The sequence below is a fragment of the Salmo salar genome, chromosome 26, assembly GCF_965601325.2.
Source record: "Salmo salar chromosome 26, fSalSal1, whole genome shotgun sequence".
NCBI classification, from domain to species: domain Eukaryota; kingdom Metazoa; phylum Chordata; class Actinopteri; order Salmoniformes; family Salmonidae; genus Salmo; species Salmo salar.
In genome coordinates, this window is record NC_138316.1 from 12,272,690 (window position 1) to 12,294,875 (window position 22,186).

At 42.9% G+C, this 22,186-nt stretch overlaps 1 protein-coding gene and 1 long non-coding RNA gene across 2 annotated transcripts in view; one reads left to right on the forward strand and one right to left on the reverse strand.

Annotated features, from left to right (window-relative positions):
- Positions 1–3,256: 3,256 nt before the first annotated feature.
- On the reverse strand, positions 3,257–21,704 carry LOC106587310 (uncharacterized). Its single transcript, XR_006762166.2, has 3 exons — positions 21,541–21,704; positions 21,200–21,288; positions 3,257–4,318 (listed from the first exon to the last, which is right to left on the reverse strand). It is a non-coding gene; the product is annotated as an uncharacterized LOC106587310 (long non-coding RNA).
- The window catches only part of tshz3b (teashirt zinc finger homeobox 3b), a 36,937-nt gene continuing 35,709 nt past the window's right edge, over positions 20,959–22,186 (forward strand). Inside the window, exon 1 of the mRNA XM_014175571.3 lies at positions 20,959–22,071. The gene's annotated coding sequence lies outside the window, so the exon portion shown is untranslated. The remainder of the gene's footprint in view (positions 22,072–22,186) is intronic.

Here is a 22,186-nt window from a genome sequence, read left to right on the forward strand (position 1 = left end):
GTCAAGTCTTCTGGGTGGCTTAGGTTGGGCGCATTAAAAAAACAATAGTCAATATATGTCAGAGAAATGAAAGTGAATAATTGCCGTAATTAATGACCTGTGGGTATTTAACATTGACGTTGTACTCCTGAGTGTAACACTGAGCATATCTATCGAGTATTGGAGTGTGTCTTCTATTCTTAAAAAATGACGGGGGAATAGATTGCACTGGTTGGCTATGCTTACAGGACGTTGTCGGGGATTTTTTTGAAGAGTACATGAAATGAAAAGCCTCTCCACGAACGCACATCAACGCAGAGCACCTCACCTCACCTTGCTTTCCAGTCACGTCAGGGCCGGGCAGCAGCGAAAGGCTGCTCTGTGACATTGAGAGACCTGTCGAAAGTGTCTGGACTTATTTCATGTAAGATAGCCTGCGCCATTAGCACACTGTGACCTTTAGTACAATTTCTCTCCGTCGGATTCACACGCTCCCTTGTGTGTGTCTTTTAGTCTGAGTATGTGTGTGGGCGTATGCGTGTGCGTGAGTGTTTGGGTGTGGAATTTGAAGACGAACATTTCTTCCCCCAGTCCTTTGCTAAATGGATTGAGAGAAGAAGAACGGTGGAAGGGAAAGTATGAATATCACCACACCACGTTGTTGTACACACACACGCTTATACACACTCGTACGTATAGGTGGAGCCAGACATTAGTGTGTGTGTGTGGGGGGGGTGTATTTGTTGTTGCAGTAATTGAAAATGAATTCACCAAACGTCATAAGGAATCGATAAAGAATTCATGAAAGGAAAGAGGGAGTCATTAAAAGCAATAAGGTTAGGACGAAGATGCCATCACTGAGCAGACAGACACCGGAGACACACTCCCAGTCACAGAGGATGGTGTCACTCCAAATGGGCCATAACAGTACAAATTACTGCAGCATTATGGAATCAAATACAATCTCCTTAGAGACCAAGACTAATAGAGAAAGATATGTGTTTTCGTGATCATAAGACAATAAGAAAGCAAAGAACATACATTTGTTTTCAGCTTTAACAAATGATCTAATGTATTATTTTTCCAATAACCACTATTTCTGTAATGTGATGGTATTTCATTAAACCCACATTTACTGTTTGATGGAGCTAAAACTGTAGGCCATTTAGAAATTGCTAGATTATTATTCTATACCATTCCGATTGCATTGTTTCAAACACTCAATATTTCAAGAAATGTATTATCGTCTAAGTCCAGACTACGTAAGAGTGCCTTAACAGGTTCAGAGCAGTTGAGAGCACACCTTAAACTGCCTTTCAGACATACCCTGCCATAAAGCTGCCTTAGGAAACAATACAGCCTCTGTCATCCTGCCTGGGTTAATGGAAAATGGGATATAGTGTCCATAATATTGTGGGATAAATGATTATTGATTAGATAAAGGTTGAGATAATCATTAGCCTTCATCCATTTTACTGACTCCATGTGACCTTTCTGCCTCTTGCTTAGATCACATTGGATTTTTCCATATAATGATTTGATCATCTCTCACACGAGTGCAGAGAGGGAGTGAGCGCAGAGATGAGAGCCGAGACGAGGCTGTGTATGAGGGTGTTTTCTCTCCATCTCCAGCCGCTGTAAATATACACAATCACACACACAGCAACACAACGTGTGATTGTCATTGTAACAAAATAGTCAAAAGAGAAGAAGCACATGGTTAGAATATTTTTTATTTTTCTAAAATAATCCATGAATTTGTATGGTATTGTTTCAATAGTATTGTATTCATGTAGCAGGTAACAGTGTCTATACACTAGGTATAAGTCAGCAATGCAATATTTCCTCCTGGAAACAGTGACATGGAAATGCTCTCCTTCTAAAAGCTCGACTTATTGAATTGGGCTGAATATTCCTGGTAATCAAACTTTAACAAGCTCCAGATCCCACCACACATCTGGGCACAATCAAGACAGAAATCTGCTGCTTTTCCATTGTTCTATTCATTCACAAACCCATGCTGGAATTTAAACATTTATTTAAAGTAAAACCGTGCTAACTACTGGGCGAAAAATACATCACGGTTTTCATTAGTAAATTACACATCCGAACATGCCTCTGATGGGGCCAAAGAGCGCAAGGTGGACCAAGTCCCCCTCCCCCCATTTTAACAATCAATTAAGCAGTGGAAACACTCGGAGCACAATGTGAACGTTTTCAGTGAGACGTGGCAAAGTGCCATTGAACATGCTGTAGGTGAGATGTTGATGTGCCTTGATCTCTAATGTCACTGGCCTGATTTCCTGTTTTCTGACTGATTCAGTCTTTCATTCTCACTCCAGGGGAGTTCCTACCCATGATTCCTTCTGCCTAAACATTATCACTCACCACCACTGCCTGCACACGCTGGGAGGAAAACAACATCAAGCCTGTATTAGGTCACTACTGATGTTATGAGGTGTGTGTGTGTGTGTGTGTGTGTGTGTGTGTGTGTGTGTGTGTGTGTGTGTGTGTGTGTGTGTGTGTGTGTGTGTGTGTGTGTGTGTGTGTGTGTGTGTGTGTGTGTGCACGTGCGTGCGTGCGTGTGTGTGTGCGCCTGTGTGTGTGTGTGTGTGTGTGTTGCGGTACTGATGGGTATCTCTGTGTGGTCGGATGGGCGTGGAAGACAATGAAAGCTTTATTGTATGTCATAGATTACTATAAATGTGTTCGGCACATTGTTTATTGCCTTTTATTGTAGATACCTCATGATGAGAGAATGAACCAAGGCAAGTTAGAACACATATGGTTGACACATACTGAAGATAATAGGTAGAAAATCACTGCATACTATAACCCACAATCATTCAGGAACTGCAATGACAACATTAGACACGATATGTCGAATGCTCATTTATTGTCATTTTTAGATTCAACAAGAAAAATGCATTACAGTTATACTCTACTTCACATTTCAATTGCATATGTAATATTCAGAATGTTACACTGTCGAGCATAAACCTCCGGAAGGCTAGTCAAATCATGGCTTGACAGACAAGTCTCTGCTCCTGCCTAGTAAAAACATAACCCCCCTCAAACGTTTCTTTATGATGATGAAAACCATATGGACGTCAGTTACACAGCTTAAATAAGAATTTGCACAACTAGCAGGCAGGTTCTGCACACACGGCTGACTAGAAAAATAATTAGTGTGGTCATGAGGTTCCCGAATTATGGCAAAGCATGCAGACAAACTCCCTCTCCCCCACCCCCCCCCCCACCCCCCACTGCTCCTGTTTTATCCCCCTTCAATCCCCTACATGTTACGGAGACACTGGAGGGACACACAGCACATTGGATGCGTAAATTCGGCCACTTAAAAATCATGAACAAAAATTAAATTTAAGAAAATATTTGTTTGTTGTTCTCTATAAAATCACTGATGTCCTGCAAATTAGAATCCGTTGTACCTTTTTGACTAGCTGAGTGTGATGATTATTCTGCTTGATCATAGACTACCTACTCTTACAAGATCATGTGACCATGTTTTAAGTGAAAGACTAATTCCTTTGAACCTTATTAAACTCCTCCTCTTGCCAATAAATCCCTTTTGACCTGCCACAGGAACAATGTCTTTCTTCCTCTTTTTCCTGTCCTCTTTTTCTTTCTTTTTTTTTTGCGGTCTTTTATTTCAATATTTAATTCACTTGTCTTCATGCATGTGTAGTGCGAAGTGTCATTTAGATCTGAGGCCTGGTTTAAAGTGGCGCACGGAAGACTTTTAAGAGGGAAAAAGAGAGGGGCTGCTTCCAGAGCAGTTTAATACTGATGGGATCTGAAAAGGTGGAGACGACAGAGACTGATAACTAATGTACTTCCTGTGTACTTCCTCCCTCACTGTCAGTGCCCCTCCCTCTGCCCCCCACCCAAAATAACTAACTGATGTGTGATGTGTGAGTTGCGGAGGGAAGGATGACATCGTTAGAGGATGAGAAGTGAGTGAGACTTCCACTTAGCACAGAGTGATGCGTTCACTCAGAGGGAGACAGAGAGCTGAGGAGACGTAGAGTGGGCTGGCTGTGTGTGTGTGTGTGTGTGTGTGTGTGTGTGTGTGTGTGTGTGTGTGTGTGTGTGTGTGTGTGTGTGTGTGTGTGTGTGTGTGTGTGTGTGTGTGTGTGTGTGTGTGTGTGTGTGTGTGTGTGTGTGTGTGCGTGCGTGCGTGTGTGTGTGTGTGCGTGCGCCTGAATGTGTGTGTGTCTGGGGACATACCTTGGCTCTTTGAAGCTGTGCCCGGTTGTTAACCATCTGTGTCTGTTACTGGCACACAGAGAGAGGCAGTGACCTCCCGTGACCCTTGGCCCTGCAGAAAGAGAGAGAGAGAAAAATCTGATCGTTGTGATGATACTTGAGCGTATACCCTGAGTGGACCAGGCACCTGTGTCCTCGGTCCTCTATCTGAGCCTTGTGTTAGCTTACATCAGAGCTGTGAATACATCCGCACAAACATGGCTTAACACCTTTTTTTGTTGGCACTTGTCAAATATAACAATTGAAACAGCATCATATTCTACAGTGGAATCCAAAAAGACGGGAAAGTTTTCCAACAAAAAATGGAGAGAAACGTTTTGGGCCTGAGCAGAGCATTTTCACCAGCATATATCTTCATGGCTGTTCGGATCTCATCTACTTTCAAATAGAGACAAAAAGGTCACAATGGTGAGTTAATGATATGATTATAGCGTCCACTTAATGTTGGTAACCATGGTACCAGCTAAGAGAGGTTTGTGATCCAATGGAGCGGGAGCTAAGATTGGCACCATGAAAGCAGTTTGGTGTTTTTACACACCGCCGGAACGCCCTCAACTCAACTCAGCATAGTAATTACACATTAGGCTACTATAACCCATCCAGAGGGTGGTTAAAAGTGTACTGTTTAATGGATATAGAATGTGGACGAGGGCGATCACAGCTTCAGATGAATACGAGACACTGAGCTCTATATAATGATGCCCTTTAGAACTGAACATTGGAGGGGATGTTACAGGCCATGATATGGACGCGACAAACTTTCTCACTGATAGACCAAACACGTCATATCCTAAATAAGAGAAAAACTCTTGATACAAAAAACACAGTAGGAGTGGGACACATTTGAAATGACGATGAAAATCCTGTTATGTGGAAGGCACAACAAGACACATTTGGAAAGTGGAAATGCAGACATCACCTGAGATAAATCCGTCTCCGCTAAGCTCTAAAATTACAACTCTTTTCCCCCTCCTTTCCTTTTATTCGCTTCTGAGTAACGACTTCATCAGAAGATAATACGCAAAGCAACTTCACTGCTAAGTGCTTTTTTCTCCCCTGAAAACATTGGCCCCGACCCAAGCGGAGGCGAGGGTGTTTTATGTATTACATTCATTTGTGCCGGAGACACGCGGTTTCACTGACGTTTTACAAGACGCTTGGTTGGAAAAGGCACTCCAAAACAATAGGACACGGCTCTGCTGTGACACTTCAGATGGCCTGAGGTTCTGCTAGATGTCAGAGGGCCCTCCCGCTCCAGTCAACACACTCTCTGACACACGCACGCACGCGCGCACGCACACACTGCAGCAAACACAGCCACTTGAGGTTGAGAGTATGTGTTGGTAGCAGATGGGGTGGGGGGGGGGGGGGGGGGGGGGTCCCAGTGTATTACAGAAAAGGGCAGCAGTTCACACCACCTAGCTCTGCTGAGAAGGTGAGGTGAAGACAGGGTGACTGAAAGGGAGGATGAGGGGAAGAGAGGGTGAGAGAAAGGGAGGATGAGGGGAACAGAGGGGGAGTGAAAGGGAGGATGAGGGGAATAGAGGGTAACAGGAAGAGAGGGTGAGAGAAAGGGAGGATGAGCGGAACAGAGGGTGAGAGAAAGGGAGGATGAGCGGAACAGAGGGTGAGAGAAAGGGAGGGTGAGGGAAGAGAGGGTGAGAGAAAGGGAGGGTGAGGGAAGAGAGGGTGAGAGAAAGGGAGGATGAAGGGAACAGAGGGTGAGAGAAAGGGACGGCACCTCAGATGTATGTGGGGGGTAATGATGTGTATTTCTAACCACGCTCTCTTGAGCACCACCAGAGGGTGGGAGAAAGGGAGGATGAGGGAAGAGAGGGTGACCCTAGCCTGCTCAGTGATCCCCAGCATCTGCATTTGACCTACGACCCCTGTGTTTCCCCTTCGGAGATGGTGGTCATCAGAACTGTGCTCACGTGCACCTGTCCACTGGCAGATAATGATGGTGATCCCATCATTGAAAGTGTGGATTTAGCTGTGAGTCGCTGGCTTGGGTCAGAGCATCTGTGGTCATCCGTAGACAGCTAAAGGAATAGCACTTCCCAAATCCCCATAGCCACAAAAGAGGAGATGGAGTGAGTCAGCTCTGAGACTGAAGCTGAGCACTTGATCCTCTCACTGGGAGATGATATTTCAACAGGAAACCCTTCAGAAAACATGTCGACCTACCGATGCTGAACGTCTGAGCCTTTCTATAGGTGCTGCTGCCGGTCAGTGATGAAGCGACACCTAAACGTCAATCCCATTTTCATGATAATCGCTCACGACAAAAAACTGAAATGGAATAACGTCGCTTGGGGTGCGAGATAAACACTGAGAAAATGACAAAAACCTAACATATCCTGGGGCTAAGATAAAAATCATTTAAACATTTGACCTCTGTCATGATGCTTCCTTATGCTCTTGCTGCTTTTGGTAGGATGGGCTTAAGCAGATTCTTTGGATGTGTAGGCCTGTGTGTAGCAACGGTAATTCAGACAGGCAGAAAGCATAAAGAGCCCAGTACACAGTGTCAGCTTGGATAGCGTCTCTCCTGTGCCGAGGGGCGACTAATCAGCGGCTTGTAAAGGAGACCGTGGAAGCCTAGGGGCACACGTTTACCCCCACACACACAGCTGACACACACACAGCTGACCCACACACGCACATCACACACACACACACGCGCATTACGCACACACGCACAACTGTGACAGTTTGTTTCAGTCTGCATGCGGTCACCATGATGCCATGTGATGGGAGGTTGATCCACAGACAGATTCCTCCACACGACGTTAACATTAACGTGTCCTACACGGACCGAGTCTTCCTTCAGATGGGTCTGCCTCCAGTCTTCAGGGGTTAGGAAGGATAGGAGAGGAGAGGAGGGGCTGAGGATATTTTGCTCCCCTCCCTCCACTCCCCACTGTAGCTAAATGAGGGTTGGCTATATGCATGAAATCAAATGGCCCCGGTCATAGCGTTCCCCTCATAACGTTGGAGGATATCGAGGATGTCACAGTGGGAGATGGGTTGTTCTCCCCCTCCTCCTCTCGGCCATTAAGTTCATCCATCTCACTGTCTATTTAGCGAGAAGGATCCTACTCAGGAGTGGTGGGGGAATAACGACGCAGAGAATGTCAGCGCAAGATAAACACCGGTGCGGTGAAGTGGCTCTCGCACGGCTGATGTGACGAGAGCGAAACTCGTGATTTGTATCCGCAGCCTTTAGTCTGAGAAAGCGTCTCACAACTGGACTGGCTCATCCCACAGGCAGGCAGCTTGTTCTGAGGCCAACATGAAAGGGATGTGTGTGGCTGCTTCATGCTCTCTCTCTCTCTCTCTCTCTCTCTCTCTCGCTCTAACCACTTTCTTTTTTTTCTGCTCCCTTTTTCTCTCTGTTTATGGCCCTCCTTTCTTCTCTCACTTCTCCCTCATTCTTCCTCCCCTTATTTCCCTTTAATGATGTGTCTTTCCCTACCTCAGGGCCAGTAATTTCCTAAATCGATGTTCTCTTTCTATCCCTCCCTCTCTCTGTTCTCTCTCTCTCTCTCTCTCTGTTCTCTCTCTCTCTGTTCTCTCTCTCTCTCTGTTCTCTCTCTCTCTGTTCTCTCTCTCCTGCCTACTATCTGTTCTCTGTTCTCTCTCTCTCTGTTCTCTCTCTCCCTCCCTCTGTTCTCTGTCCTCCCTCTCTGTTCTCTCTCTCTTTCCTTCCCTCTCTCGATCTGTTCTCTGTTCTTTCTCTCTCTCTTTGTGTCTCTAGCCCCTTACTTGAGACATCTCAGTGTAGTCTGAGGCAGGGTTAAGGTCTAGATGACTTGAGTTTGTGTGTGAAATGAGGAGGGCGGGGCGATTGAGGGAGACTGTATCAGCGAGACATCAGTCGTAATTAATAAAGCTGGGCCGCACTAATTAAAAAGCATGATTAATGCAACAGGGAGGATACATGGCACGGCATGGCACATCATCGTCTTCTGAGTCACAGTTCCACAGGCTCTGAGGGGGAAACACATGGAAGTGGATCTGAGATGGAGAGATAAGTGACTCCTATGAATGAATCACAAGTGAAACCCCCCCACACACAAACACAATAGCCTGATCTGATTAAGCCATCTTCACCATTTGAACAATGGCTTGCATAAAAATGTCACTGTCTTGCTAGCACATAACGTTCTGAGAACCATGTTTCTTAGAGCTTTGTGAGAGCGTGGTTATCCGATGGTTATTTTGCATACAACCTTCACACAACTTTCTGGGAAGGGTGCAGGATAGTTGCTTGGCTTTGGAACATTTAACGAACTTGGTATTTCATTACAGTTAACAGAACGTTTCCTAAAAGTTCAAAATTGGTTACATTTCATTTAAATGTTGGTAATGTTCTAGAAACGTTCTCCAACTTGTTTGACATTGGGAACATTGTCAAATAGTTCAAAGAACATTAAGAAACAAAGTTCTTCTGTGGGAATTTCTGTACTTCTGCATAACCTTTCCTACATGTTTCCTTGATGCTTAATTTGTAAATCGGGAGGTGCCGGAAACAAAAAGTGAGCGTGAGAGTTCTGAGGTAACAGAACGCATGAGAAAAAAAATAAGCTTTATAATAAAGCATTGCATGCATATCATCACATTTGCATAGTGGAATAGAGCAGTAGAGTAGAGGCACTTACTGAAGTTGGGAAACATTTTTAGTAGCCTTTTTATTTTATTTATTTCACCTTTATTTAACTAGGCAAGTCAGTTAAAATCAAATTCTTATTTATAATGACAGCCTACCAGGGAGTTAACTGCCTTGTTCAGGGGTAGAACAACAGATTTTTATCTCATCAGCTCAGGGATCCGATCCAACAACCTTACGGTTACTGGCCCAATGCTCTAACCACTAGGCTACCTGCCGCCCCTACATGACTTGAGACTTTGCCAGAATCTTTTTTTAATATCACCCTTTTTTTATTTATTTTTTTACCTCACCGGCAACTTTGACACTGACAAACTGAGAATCTGCGATCAATGAAAACGACCTTGTCTTGTATCCATCAGTAGCCTATGCCTAGATGTGTGGAGACACATATTGTAGGCTACAATATGAGGAGGAAGTCATAGTCCTAAACATGCTTTCCAGTTTCACTGACTCACCCAATGATGTGCAGCTCACTAGCTGGTGATGGCGGATATGCTCATGCCAAAAGTCCATCTAACTTTCTCTTTCGTAAAACAATATTTGGAAGTTGATCAAATATTTTAGGAGCCTACAGCACAGAGTCTTCTCTTTTCAGCAGGAGCCATTTGCTTTTCCGACTTGTGTTTTCCCTCATTTGTATTTGAAATATTGCGAAAGACGTGTTTTGTATGCGTGCTGTTTTTTCACTGCCAGATTTGCGCCAGATGTAGGCTATTCCTTGTTATTGGGCTACAAACCACAGCTAGTCTATTTTTTTAAAGAAGCTATTGATCCTATGTGGCTAAATGATAGGCCTTCTCATGAGGTAGTAGGCTATTCTGAATTATTTCATTTATTTCTGAACAGACAGCAGTAATTCTATAACTTTGGCAAATGTATTTCAATTTATCAGGGGTGCTGCAGTTCCTTCAGAACCCTTTGCGCGGCTATGATTCTATAAGAAAATAAATGATGAAGTGCAACGCTGGAGAGATGAGAGTTGCAGATTCATGTCTATCAGAGCAGAGAGGGAGAGAGATCATAGAATGTGAATCTCATTCTAGTTATGTGAGAGATACTGACGCACTTCTCACACAGCCAAGGCTACGCGTTGGTCTCAAACATAGGTTACAATGTTGGGCAAACCATAAACCCAACCCAAATCAACTCTTAGAATATTAGGCCTGGGCTGAAAAAATCATTTTTCATATTGTTTTTTAGTGGGGGCTGGAGAATTAGGGAAAAGGCAAATCAAATGAACTTTGATCGCTTTTATTATAATTTTTACATTGCAAAAAGTGAAAATGATTTGTCATGCCACGAGAGGTACCGGATCCGAGCAAATAGGTTAATGAAAAAAACAGTCCAAAACGGAGAGGTGCCAGAGCCTGTTCTGGCAGAATCCGGCTAAAATTAAGCACAGAGTTTTGTCATGGTTCTATTTAAAGTCATGTCCTCAAATTGTTCCAAGAACTTTAAGAAAACTTTCCATAAAAACCACAAGGAAACATTAGTAACGTTCAGAGTACATTCAAAACTCAGCAAAAAAAGAAACGTCCTCTCACTGTCAACTGCATTTATTTTCAGTAAACTTAACATGTGTAAATATTTGTATGAACATAACAAGATTCAACAACTGAGACAAACTGAACAAGTACCACAGACATGTGACTAACAAAAATTGAATAATGTGTCCCTGAACAAAGGGGGGGGGGGTCAAAATCAAAAGTAACAGTCAGTATCTGGTATGGCCACCAGCTGCATTAAGTACTGCAGTGCATCATCTCCTCTTCATGGACTGCACCAGATTTGCCAGTTCTTGCTGTGAGATGTTACCCCACTCTTCCACCAAGGCACCTGCAAGTTTCCGGACATTTCTGGGGGGAAAGGCCCTAGCCCTCACCCTCCAATCCAACAGGTCCCAGACGTGCTCAATGGGATTGAGACCGGGCTCTTCGCTGGCCATGGCAAAACACTGACATTCCTGTCTTGCAGGAAATCACGCACAGAACGAGCAGTATGGCTGGTGGCATTGTCATGCTGGAAGGTCATGTCAGGATGAACCTGCAGGAAGGGTACCGCATGAGGGAGGAGGATGTCTTCCCTGTAACGCACAGTGTTGCGATTGCCTGCAATGACAGCAAGCTCAGTCGGATGATGCTGTGACACACCGCCCCAGACCATGACGGACCCTCCACTTCCAAATCGATACTGCTCCAGAGTACAGGCCTCGGTGTAACGCTCATTCCTTTGACTATAAACGCGAATCCAACCATCACCCCTGGTGAGACAAAATCGTGACTCGTCAGTGAAGAGCACTTTTTGCCAGTCCTGTCTAGTCCAGCAACGGTGGGTTTGTGCCCATAGGCAACGTTGTTGCCGGTGATGTCTGGTGAGGACCTGCCTTACAACAGGCCTACAAGCCCTCAGTCCAGCCTCTCTCAGCCTATTGCGGACAGTCTGAGCACTGATGGAGGGATTGTGCGTTCCTGATGTAACTCGGGCAGTTGTTGTTGCCATCCTGTACCTGTCCCGTAGGTGTGACGTTCGGCTGTACCGATCCTGTGCAGGTGTTGTTACACGTGGTCTGCCACTGCGAGGACAATCAGCTGTCCGCCATGTCTCCCTGTAGCGCTGTCTTAGGCGTCTCACAGTACGGACATTGCAATTTATTGCCCTGGCCACATCTGCAGTCCTCATGCCTCCATGCGGCATGCCTAAGGCACGTTCACGCAGATGAGCAGGGACCCTGGGAATCTTTCTTTTGGTGTTTTTCAGAGTCAGTAGAAAGGCCTCTTTTGTGACTTAGTTTTCATAACTGTGACCTTAATTACCTACCGTCTGTAAGCTGTTAGTGTCTTAACGACCGTTCCACAGGTGCATGTTCATTAATTGTTTTTTGGTTCATTGAACAAGCACGGGAAACAGTGTTTAAACCCTTTACAATGAAGATCTGTGAAGTTATTTGGATTTTTACGAATTATCTTTGAAAGACAGGGTCCTGAAAAGGGGACGTTTCTTTTTTGCTGAGTTTATATTGTATATTTAAAAGGCTGTGGCTACGAATGTGGAGTTTTCACCCCGTCTCGCCCCATCCCGCCCCTACGGGAACATCTTTCTCAAATCTAAGGATCCAGATTATTTTACGCATAATACGTAGCTACTGCACACACTCCACCTCCCGTTACGTTTTCCTCTTTACTCACCCTCTTCTGAACCATGATGATGTAGCCTATGTCTCTGCCTCATATTTCTGAACAACTAAAATAAAAAACCCTGCAGCGATTTGAACGAACATTCCCAAAAATATTCATTGAAGTTTATACAACCTTCTCTGTCTGTTGTAACGGGTATTGCAGTTGCTCAAGCAGGATGCAGTCCCTACACATTGCATTGGAGCATAAACAATCAGTGTTTTGTGTGATGATGTAGGCTAATCTTTATAGTCGCTGCCATGTCATAGCCACTAGCCAGAGTTCTTCAAAAAATAATGTATCTCCCCACTTGAGTTTTGCATTGGGCAAAAAACTGTCAGCGTTTGAACTACTCAATGATCATGCAAGTACAGCACGAGTAGGCTACCTAGCTGTTACACCTCTATTTTGACTGCCTGTATGAGTCTTGCTTGTGTTTGATATGCTTGCCTAAATATACTGTTGCAACAGACAACAAAGTTTGTAAGAACATGTCCATCATGTCTTTTGTGTAGGCTACAACGTGAAGTCGTGCTTGAGGCATTGAATGCATAGTTCGAACATGTCGACCGTATCTTTAGTGTACAACATGACGTTTCCCACTCCATGTCAATGAAGGGGAAGTTGCAGTGGAGCAGTGGGAGCACTGAGCAGAAGCTACATATGCAGCAGAGTGGGCAGCAGCTACTGTATGTAAAAAACACTCTCTGCAACCTGAAACTAAATGTTCCCAGAACAGACAAAATGTTCACTTCCGTTCTCAGGATTTTTAAACAACGTTCAGTTTTACCGGTCAGGAAACATATGGCTACATTCCCACAACCAATGTGAAACAAAACACATATGTTCCCACAACTTCCAAGGAACCAAATATGCTAGCTGGGATAGCATGCACTCAAGCACAATGTGAAGGCTATTTTTGAATGTTAAATTAAACATGCTGTTGTCACCAAGCTAGAAAATGTTGTTCCTTGAAAGTTTTCTAAACATGCGCTGAGAATGTTCCAAAGCAAAGCAACTATCCTGCACCATTCCCAGAAAGTTGTGGGAGGGTTGTATGTGTCACGTCCTGACCAGTAAAGGGGTTATTTGTTATTGTAGTTTGGTCAGGACGTGGCAGGGGGGTGTTTGTTTTATGTGGTTCGGGGTTTGTTGATATATGTGTTTATGTAGAGGGGTGTTTGTTTAGAGTATTCCAGGGTTTTTGGTTATGTTCTATGTTTTGTATTTCTATGCTCTGTCTCTGTTGTGGATTTCTTTGTGTTGGCCTGGTATGGCTCTCAATCAAGAACAGCTGTACATTGTTGTTGCTGATTGGGAGTCATACTTAGGTAGCCCTGTTTTCACCTGTCATTTGTGGGAAGTTGTTTATGCACTGCTAGGGTTAGCCTGCAAAACTGTTTAGCTGTCGTTCGTTTTGTTATTTTTGTTAAGTGTTCAAGTTTATTAAAATAAAACAAAACGTTAAAATGAGCACTCAACCCGCTGCGCCTTGGTCTACTTCATATGACGGCCGTTACAGTATGCAAAAATAACCATAGGACAGGCACACGCTCACCAAGCTCATAGCAACATATGCTTTTCAGAACGTTATGTGCTAGCTGGGATGCCTATTTGGCTTCACAATAGATGGACTCCAATTCAGAAAAGAACTTCAACCACAGTTCTTGTTTCTATAAATAATACTACATACCCACAAAAAGTCCAACAAATACATTGGTGGCATAACCTTACAATCTGTCCTTTTACAGTAGGAGTCTGTTTAAAGGCAAACTGTAGTATGTCAGTATTGGTGTAAGTCAATGCCTAGCAATGACCACACACTGCAGTGAAAGCAGAGCCTGTACAGTACTTTACTGTAGGAAAACCCACCTAATGACTTGACCATGTGTGTCTGGCTAGGCCTGTGATTCAGTTCCCTGCTGGTGACATCACTGCAGACTGATAGCGTGGGCTTTAACTAGGTGATCTCATCTCTTCTTCATTTTTTACATTTAAACAGACACTCCTATCTGGAGTGACTTACAGGAGCAATGAGGGTTAAGTGCCTTGCTCAAGGGCACACCAACAGATTTTTCACCTAGTCGGCTCAGGGATTCGAAACAGCAACCTTTCAGTTACTGGTCCAACGCTCTTAACCGCTGGGCTACCTGCCGCCCTACATCCTTAGCATGCAGCTCAAAGCCTTATTCCAGCAGTCTAACATCATTAACATCTATATGTTGTGTCTCTATCTGTGGCATTATCAGAGAAATGGATATAACAGCGTAGGGTTAGTGACAGGACATGATAATTCAGTGGTCAACCCCATTTAACTCTAAATATACAGAGACATGAGAAATGCGGGTACTTCCTAAACGCTGGAGAAGATGATCTGTCATTTTGCATCCTTATCTGTTCTAAGTGGGTTTACTGTAAGGTGTGCACGTCAGGGGTGGCTTGCATTAAGAAAACAAAACAAAAATGGCCAGTATTTCCCTTCCCTTTTTTTTTTGTGCTTGGTTCCCTGTTTGTCTGGTTCTCATCGGGGGTAAACATTTGTTCCAGTTGTAGATCTTGCAGAGCTGGAACATGAATCACAGACGAGAAGAGGAAACCACACTGACAGCTGCAGCTCATTACCGGCACTATTACTGATATAGGGGGCTGCTGGGGGAAATTCCTCCTGCCACAGAAAGCGTTCCTGTTTACCATACACTGCCTAGGATCAGGACCTACACACACTCCCACCCAGACATACTATACCAAAACACACAGGCACATGCTGCATACATAGAAGCATGCATAGACACACTGCATGCACGCATGCACTCACACATGCACATACACACACACACACGCACACACACACACACACACACACACACACACACACACACACACACACACACACACACACCCTCTCCTCTTTCTATCTCTCTCCTTATCTTCCTCCATCCCTCACTCTCCCTCCCTCTCTGTCTTTCTTTCTACCTATTGCACTCCCTACTTCTCCCTCTGTCTATTTCTCACTCCATCCCTCCCTCCCTCTATCACTCTCTCGCTCGCTCTCTCTGTCTTTACTCACCATATGGAAGGATTGACTCACAGCAGTACTCCATGTCACATGGCTTATCCAAAACCCACAACTCAGTAAACTTGACATAGTTTTACTTCTTATGTTTGATTTTCAAACAAGCATATTTGTTTAAACACATACTAACAAGCGGCAATATCTTCATCCTGTGAAAATTAATTTGAAGTTAGCCTACACATTAAATTGATTAATGGGCTGGGATCAATTCTATTCAAATTCAGTCAAATCTGGAATAAACTGAAATTCCAATTCCAAATCTTTGTCATTGAAACATGTTTAGGAAAAATGGAAAATGTCAGTTTACTATCTGAATTTACTGAATTGGAATAAAATTGACCCAAACCCAAAAAACAAACCATGAAAGTTTCAGCAACATATTACGCTGAGAAAAGGCAATGCATTATCTGCCGTGTCATTCAACTCAATAGATGTGCTTGAATAAAATTAGAGCATACTGCAACGTCTCTGATGGAACAATACTCACACAACAACATTGTATACTAAGCAACACTGCTCTCCATATCATTGCAGTGGTACCTAGGTCTATTTCCTGTATTGCAGACCGGATCAACAACTAAACTGCTGAAACAACAGCAGTGTTAGGTCTGGCTGTGACACAGGCTCACTTGATCCAATGGGTTATTAATGTATTCATTTCTCACCATTCCCCTCAAAAACATAAATCAAGCACAGCAAAACACCACCTTGTATTCTGACTTGTCCAACCCTCTTTGACCTCTGTCAATTTTTTTTTTTATCTCATTTTGGTTTAACTTTGTAGATCAGACTTTAATTTTGAAGCGGGTCTCTGGGACAGTGATGAATAGGGTACATCAAGGAGGGCTTAAATTACCCTCTCCCTGGTGGCTAGCGGCTGGGAGGGTTGGAGGGGGAGGCTTGGTGACCTAGTAACAGACAGAGAAAGAGGGCTGGTCAGCACTTGCCCTCTCAACCCTGCAAGCTCGCACAGCACACCCAGCTATGGAAAAGACGGAGGACACTGGGAGACAGAAGAAAATACCTGCATCCACTACCTATAACATTCCATCTCTGTGTTTTCAGAGTCAAAGTGCAGGATATGTCTTGTTGAGATGACTTTGACTGACTTTTTGAGTTGCTTTGGCCTATTATGCTAACAGCTGCGAAAAACTGTGAAAAAAATATGTTTTTTTAAATAAATTGTGACAAAAATAATTTCATATGTTATTTCATATTTTACCTCAGAACATGGAAAATGGTCACTGGCAATCACCTTCTCTTCTTCTAAAGAAAAAAGGTAGATTCATGAACTTTGATAATGATAACTTCACTGGAGGAGTATGCAGCCTGGATGCATTGGGGAGGGCGAGGTAGAACTTAATAAATAAATACAAATCCGTATATATATATTTATATTACTGATCTCAGAAATATTAATAGGCTTAAGTCCTCTTTCCACACTATAGAATTTCCTTTGCCAGAAGCCTCTTGTTTCCATTATAGACACCAAATACTTCCCCTCTTCTTCAATTAGGCTATAGCCAATCCCTTCCTTGCGAATTTTATACAGTCTGCTAGGAACAAGTGTGCCGTGAAGCTGAATGGATCAGGCGAGCGCACTCTCTTCGCCAATGTGATCACTATAAAATCCCTGATGGTGCACGGGCTCAGAGATATATAAAAACACTATTTACAAATCCCATTCTTATCTATTCATACTCCAGTTCTCTTTTATTTCCCAAATATCCCTTTTTAGGAGGAAGAAAAGTATACACATGGCTGCAAGCCCATCCTCGACCCCAGGACTAAGAGTAGGTTTTGCAACTGTGTGATGCGCGCCTCCATGGGTCCCGCAGCGCTGCTATCATATGACCTAGCCGACCCTGGTGCGGCGCAGCTGACTCCGTCGCCACCACGGGAGTCTATTGCAAATATTCCCGGGGGAGCTACGGTCACAGTAGCGGCAATTATAAACCTTTACGCATAAAATATGTTATCTCAAACTGCAGGTTATAATGGCTTTATGTAAGCCTCTGGTGAGTTTGTGAAAGTGATGGTCCACCTCGCTGTGTGCATCAAGCGGGTGCTCCAAATACAGCTCCAGCTAATTATTTGCCACTTGCTCGGCTGCGTAAACTCTAGAGGTCCTACAACACAGTTGGTGCGGTGAATGTAGTAAATAATCATACGGGTATTATGTTGGTAACGTTGTCCTGCCCTTATAGGGAACATTGGTCAAATAAGTTAGTTTGGTCGATGGACATATCGTGGGCCTACAGAAATTCCCAATATCCAATGTGGGCTAGATATATTTACCAAATGTAGTGCAACGAATGGAATTAAAAATTAATTAACAATATGCTATTTTATCAATGTAGTTGCATTGCTTGCTCTTTTGGATTTTAGGCTGGGTTCTGTATAAGCCCTTTGTGACATCTGCTGATGTAAAAAGGGCTTAATAATTACATTAACATGTTGCTTGCTTGATTGATAGATGGATTATAAAAAATTACAAAAACAAATGAAAATGTATATAATTTCAGTGTTTTTGAAACAAAAATAGTCAACGGGCTTACATGATAATGGTAAACGTCCAGGTATGTGTGGATAAAGTGATGCGCCCAGTGGATACACACACCGTGCCACCCCAAAAAGAATTATGCAAACAGTAGATACAGCACAGTAAATTAGACGGACTCAGAAGTAACTTTAGATGAATTATTTTTGGGGGGCTAGCCTATTCTATAGCACCACCGAAGTCTTCAACCATCAAGTATAAATCGAGTTGACTAAAACGAAGGAAAAAAAAGTTTGATCGGTATGGAATAAAATAGCACCACGTTTAGCCAACACAATAAGAGTAAAAATTGTAATAGTACCAAAGAAAAATGACTAGGCCAACTGATTTATAGTCATTAACAAAACTTGGCATTAGAGGCAACATGCGATAGGCTACCCACAATCATATGAAAGGTCCAGGTGGGGTTCAGATTCTTCTCTAACACTGATTTGATCATCATGCAATCTTTGATAAGTCTCTGTCTTATTCTCCCTAAAGGAGACGGGAGGTCTAACGATAGTTATAAAGATCCAAAACAGGTGTTGGAGTAACGGGGGCGTTATGGGGGAAGTTGCTCCAAGCTCCGAGTAACAAAATGGAGTTGAAAGTTAACAAATTAATATCACAAATGTATCTCAAGAAAAGTATCACACTTTTAACTTAGCATATGCGCATATGGAAATTGACAAAATGTATTAAACACATTGGAAATGAAACAGACATTTTTTCCCCTTGTTTTTGTCTATAAAGTATGTTACAAGGTAAGGTCTGCAAAAAACTTGCTGTCTGTGCCATGCGTGGGCGTTATAAAACCAATAATTCTAGCTGTCCGATTTTTTCTTCTGTAACTTATTATGAACAAGAATGAGCATAAAACCAGCTTCATTTGAATCCTACATAGGCTAAAAGTTATCAAAAGTTGACTTAATGAACAGCCCCATTATTGTTGTGCATGTGCATACAAATACACTTTACCTTGATAACTGCACAGTAGAAAACAGTATCTGAACGGAAATATAAATGCCTTTGCCTCTGCAGAAACCATGGCCACTCGAATCATTGTCACGGTTACAAACAGAGGCGCTGATTAAGTTACATGTCAACGAGCAAAAAAGGGCAAGACGCTAAATATGTGCCCTCTCCCCATCTCTCTCCCTCTTTCCATTTCTGTCCTGTCCCCCCCCCCCCCCCCCCCCCACACACACACACACACACACACACACACACAGAGAGAGAGAGAGAGAGAGAGAGAGAGAGAGAGAGAGAGAGAGAGAGAGAGAGAGAGAGAGAGAGAGAGAGAGAGAGAGAGAGAGAGAGAGAGAGAGAGAGAGAGAGAGAGAGAGAGAGAGAGACGTACCAAACGGTGATTTACTGTAAGATACTTGTCGAGAGAATGAGTGCACTTATTGCAATATTAAGGATAAGGAGTAGGCCTTGGCTAGAAAAAATAAACAAAAGTCCCACGGAAGCCTACCAAGCAAAGCTCGCAGTCTTAGTTTTCAAATAAAGGGTAATTCCAAAATATATTTTCATGTTTTTTTAATACTAATAATAATAAACATTAAAAACTGTTGTAGTTAAGTTAACAAACTCCTAACAACAGAACAAGCATCAGTAAGAACAATCATTTTTTGGCATGCTTCTTCTATACTTCTGGTTTACTGAATATATATAAAGTAAAGGTTAAATAACCATAAACGTCATTATAATTCCAACTTTTTAAGGAATCCATATCTGAAGAAAGGAGTTGTAGTTAGCCTCGTCACATCCCTGCAAATCTAAATATAGGCTTACATGTGCTACACTGCTAAACATGGAAACTAACTCTAACTGTATGAATCACAAGCTTCAACTTTTGTTTTAGTGGGGAAATTATTGCGGTCTTTTTTAATTCAGTAGACCTATCCAAAGCTGTAATGGCATGCACGTTTGGACTAACCTGTAAACATACTGGCCTGAATCATATATCTGCAAACAGAATGAGGGATATGACGAATTTCTATTTGGCATTGTATACAACGAATGAGGCAGAAACATGTTCAAGATAAATCATATTATTCAAAACAATAGCGTTTTTGTGACGTTTATCTTGAAGTTGAAATGCTGTACTGGTCACTCACTCGTAGCCACACACACACACACACACACACACACATACACACACACACACACACACACACACACACACACACACACACACACACACACACACACACACACACACACACACACACACACACACACACACACACACACACACACACAAAATGGGCATAATTGACATCTTTATATTTTACTTCACGATCCCATTTTTTATTTTATTTGTTTAATAATGCTCATGTATTGTAGCCTTTACTTATGCCATAGGCACACTCTTTTCAATAGAGGGAGCGAATGATTAAGAGTAGATTAGAAATGTAACCTAATACTGAACTGAAAGTAAAGTAACGCCAAGAGAACGGTCAAGTTATCGAATTGCTATGCGCTATGTACTACTGTAAAATTGTATGCTAAAAAAAGAAAGAAAAAGCTCACATTCTTCAACATTGTCTTGGAAACATGTTGCATCATTCTCAGTAGTATATTTCATAATAGGCCTATTGAATACTGTACATATGTAAAGACAATCCTTTCCAGTTGTCTTTCAAAACTCATTTAGTCCTCGCACTATTATGAGATATCAGTCAGCCTATCTCAAGTAAAGCGCTTGATTGCGCTTTGCCTTTTGGTGCGTTCCCAAAAAGCACCACTTTTACGCGTCTTTACGCACAAACCAAATACAACTTTGGATACGATGTTTTTAGTCCATCTGAGACAAAATGTGTATATGGTTTCCATAGTTTGCATTAAAAAACATAGTGGTTATTTCAGGTAGCAGTGGCTTTCCAGAGTTGACAGTAGGCTTCAGACGACTAGAGGCAGAGAGGCGCACAGCTTTACATCGCCCACTGTCTCAATGCAATGCTAGTGAAAAGCTACCGATTGCATCAAATCTGCATTGATTTCCCTTTTGATTTCTTGTATTAGGAAATGAGAATGTCGACCATTAGACCACTGCAAACCCTCCAGCTTGTTGACCAAAGCGAATGTGTCAGAAATGAAGAGGCGCTATGCGGAGGCTGTTGTGTCTACTGAGAGGGGCATGGTCGGTGCGAGTGTGCAGAGCGTGTGACACTGATGGATGCGCCAATGGTTAGACGGACAGATGCTTGGGCGGATCTAACGGCATGCAGTGGTGTAGTGGCATACGCAGCGAGATTAGGCTAAAACATCCGGAATCAGTGAAAGACTGCTCTTTCTCATCCCCCAACAAGCCTGGCGAACGGAGAGGAGATCTTGTTCCTATCGAGCGAATCCCCTGCCGGTCAGATATTTCTGACTATTGACTAGCATGAGACTGGGAAACCACGACACGGAAAAGACACGGACACACATCTGGCAGAAGAAAAAAAAATCCTTTGACAACTTACCGTGTTCTGGTTTTCGAGAAAATAATTTGCGTCCACAGTCATAACCTTTCCAGCAGACAGCGGACCAATTGTATTATCTTGAAGACGATCTGAAAAAGATGGACAATTTATCCACTTTCCCCCCTAAATAATACAGAACATTCTCTGTAAGTTTTGTCTTTACCCTGAGGGAAACATTTTAAAGAAAAAGCTGATAGTGTCTGTGATGGTCCCAAATCTGAAGGATGGGGATGTGTGCATCATTTTGATCTTACCGTAAAAAACACTAGCCTATTATTATTTCCATTCTGTATCAACAAAAACAAGGAGAGCGCATGATTCGGATTTTGTGCCTGACTCACTTGAACAGAAGAAGGCATCTTGCAGTAAGGAAGACTCGTCTGATTCGCTGTTGCTGTTTTAAATAGCTACTATCAGCCACACAAAGAAGAGGAAAAAGTGCTATTAGCAGCCAAGAAAGTGTTTGGCAATAGCTGCTGATCCATGCTCTCAGAGCAGCTGAGGCACAGCACGAGTCCATCCCCTCCTTCTGATGTACATTATTACAACAAGGGATACCCAATCAAGCACGTATCTCATCGATTCGAACTGCTCTCAGTGGATTTTGAACGCGCTTGGACAAAATAACGGAGCGAGCCAGCGTGTGGGCGACAAGTCCGTCCATCTCTTCTTTCAACCTTTGTCTTTACCTCTCTATCTTGAAACAATATATATATATATATATTTGTTGATGTTTTAAGGGGACTTGGAAACACTGGGATTTTCATACGATGGCTACAGCGACACTGAGATGCTGCCTTGCTGGTTTTTAAATTGCGTGTGATTACCGGAATCAAAATCCTCATGGATAACGCAGTTAATCAACCGATTGAGTAAGTATGCCATTAACATCTAGTCAACATGAAGATAGTCCAATAGCCTAGGGAAGAATACAATGTTTTGTTTCCATGTGTAGCCAAAGAGTGGAACGGTGCTCTCCTCCTTACA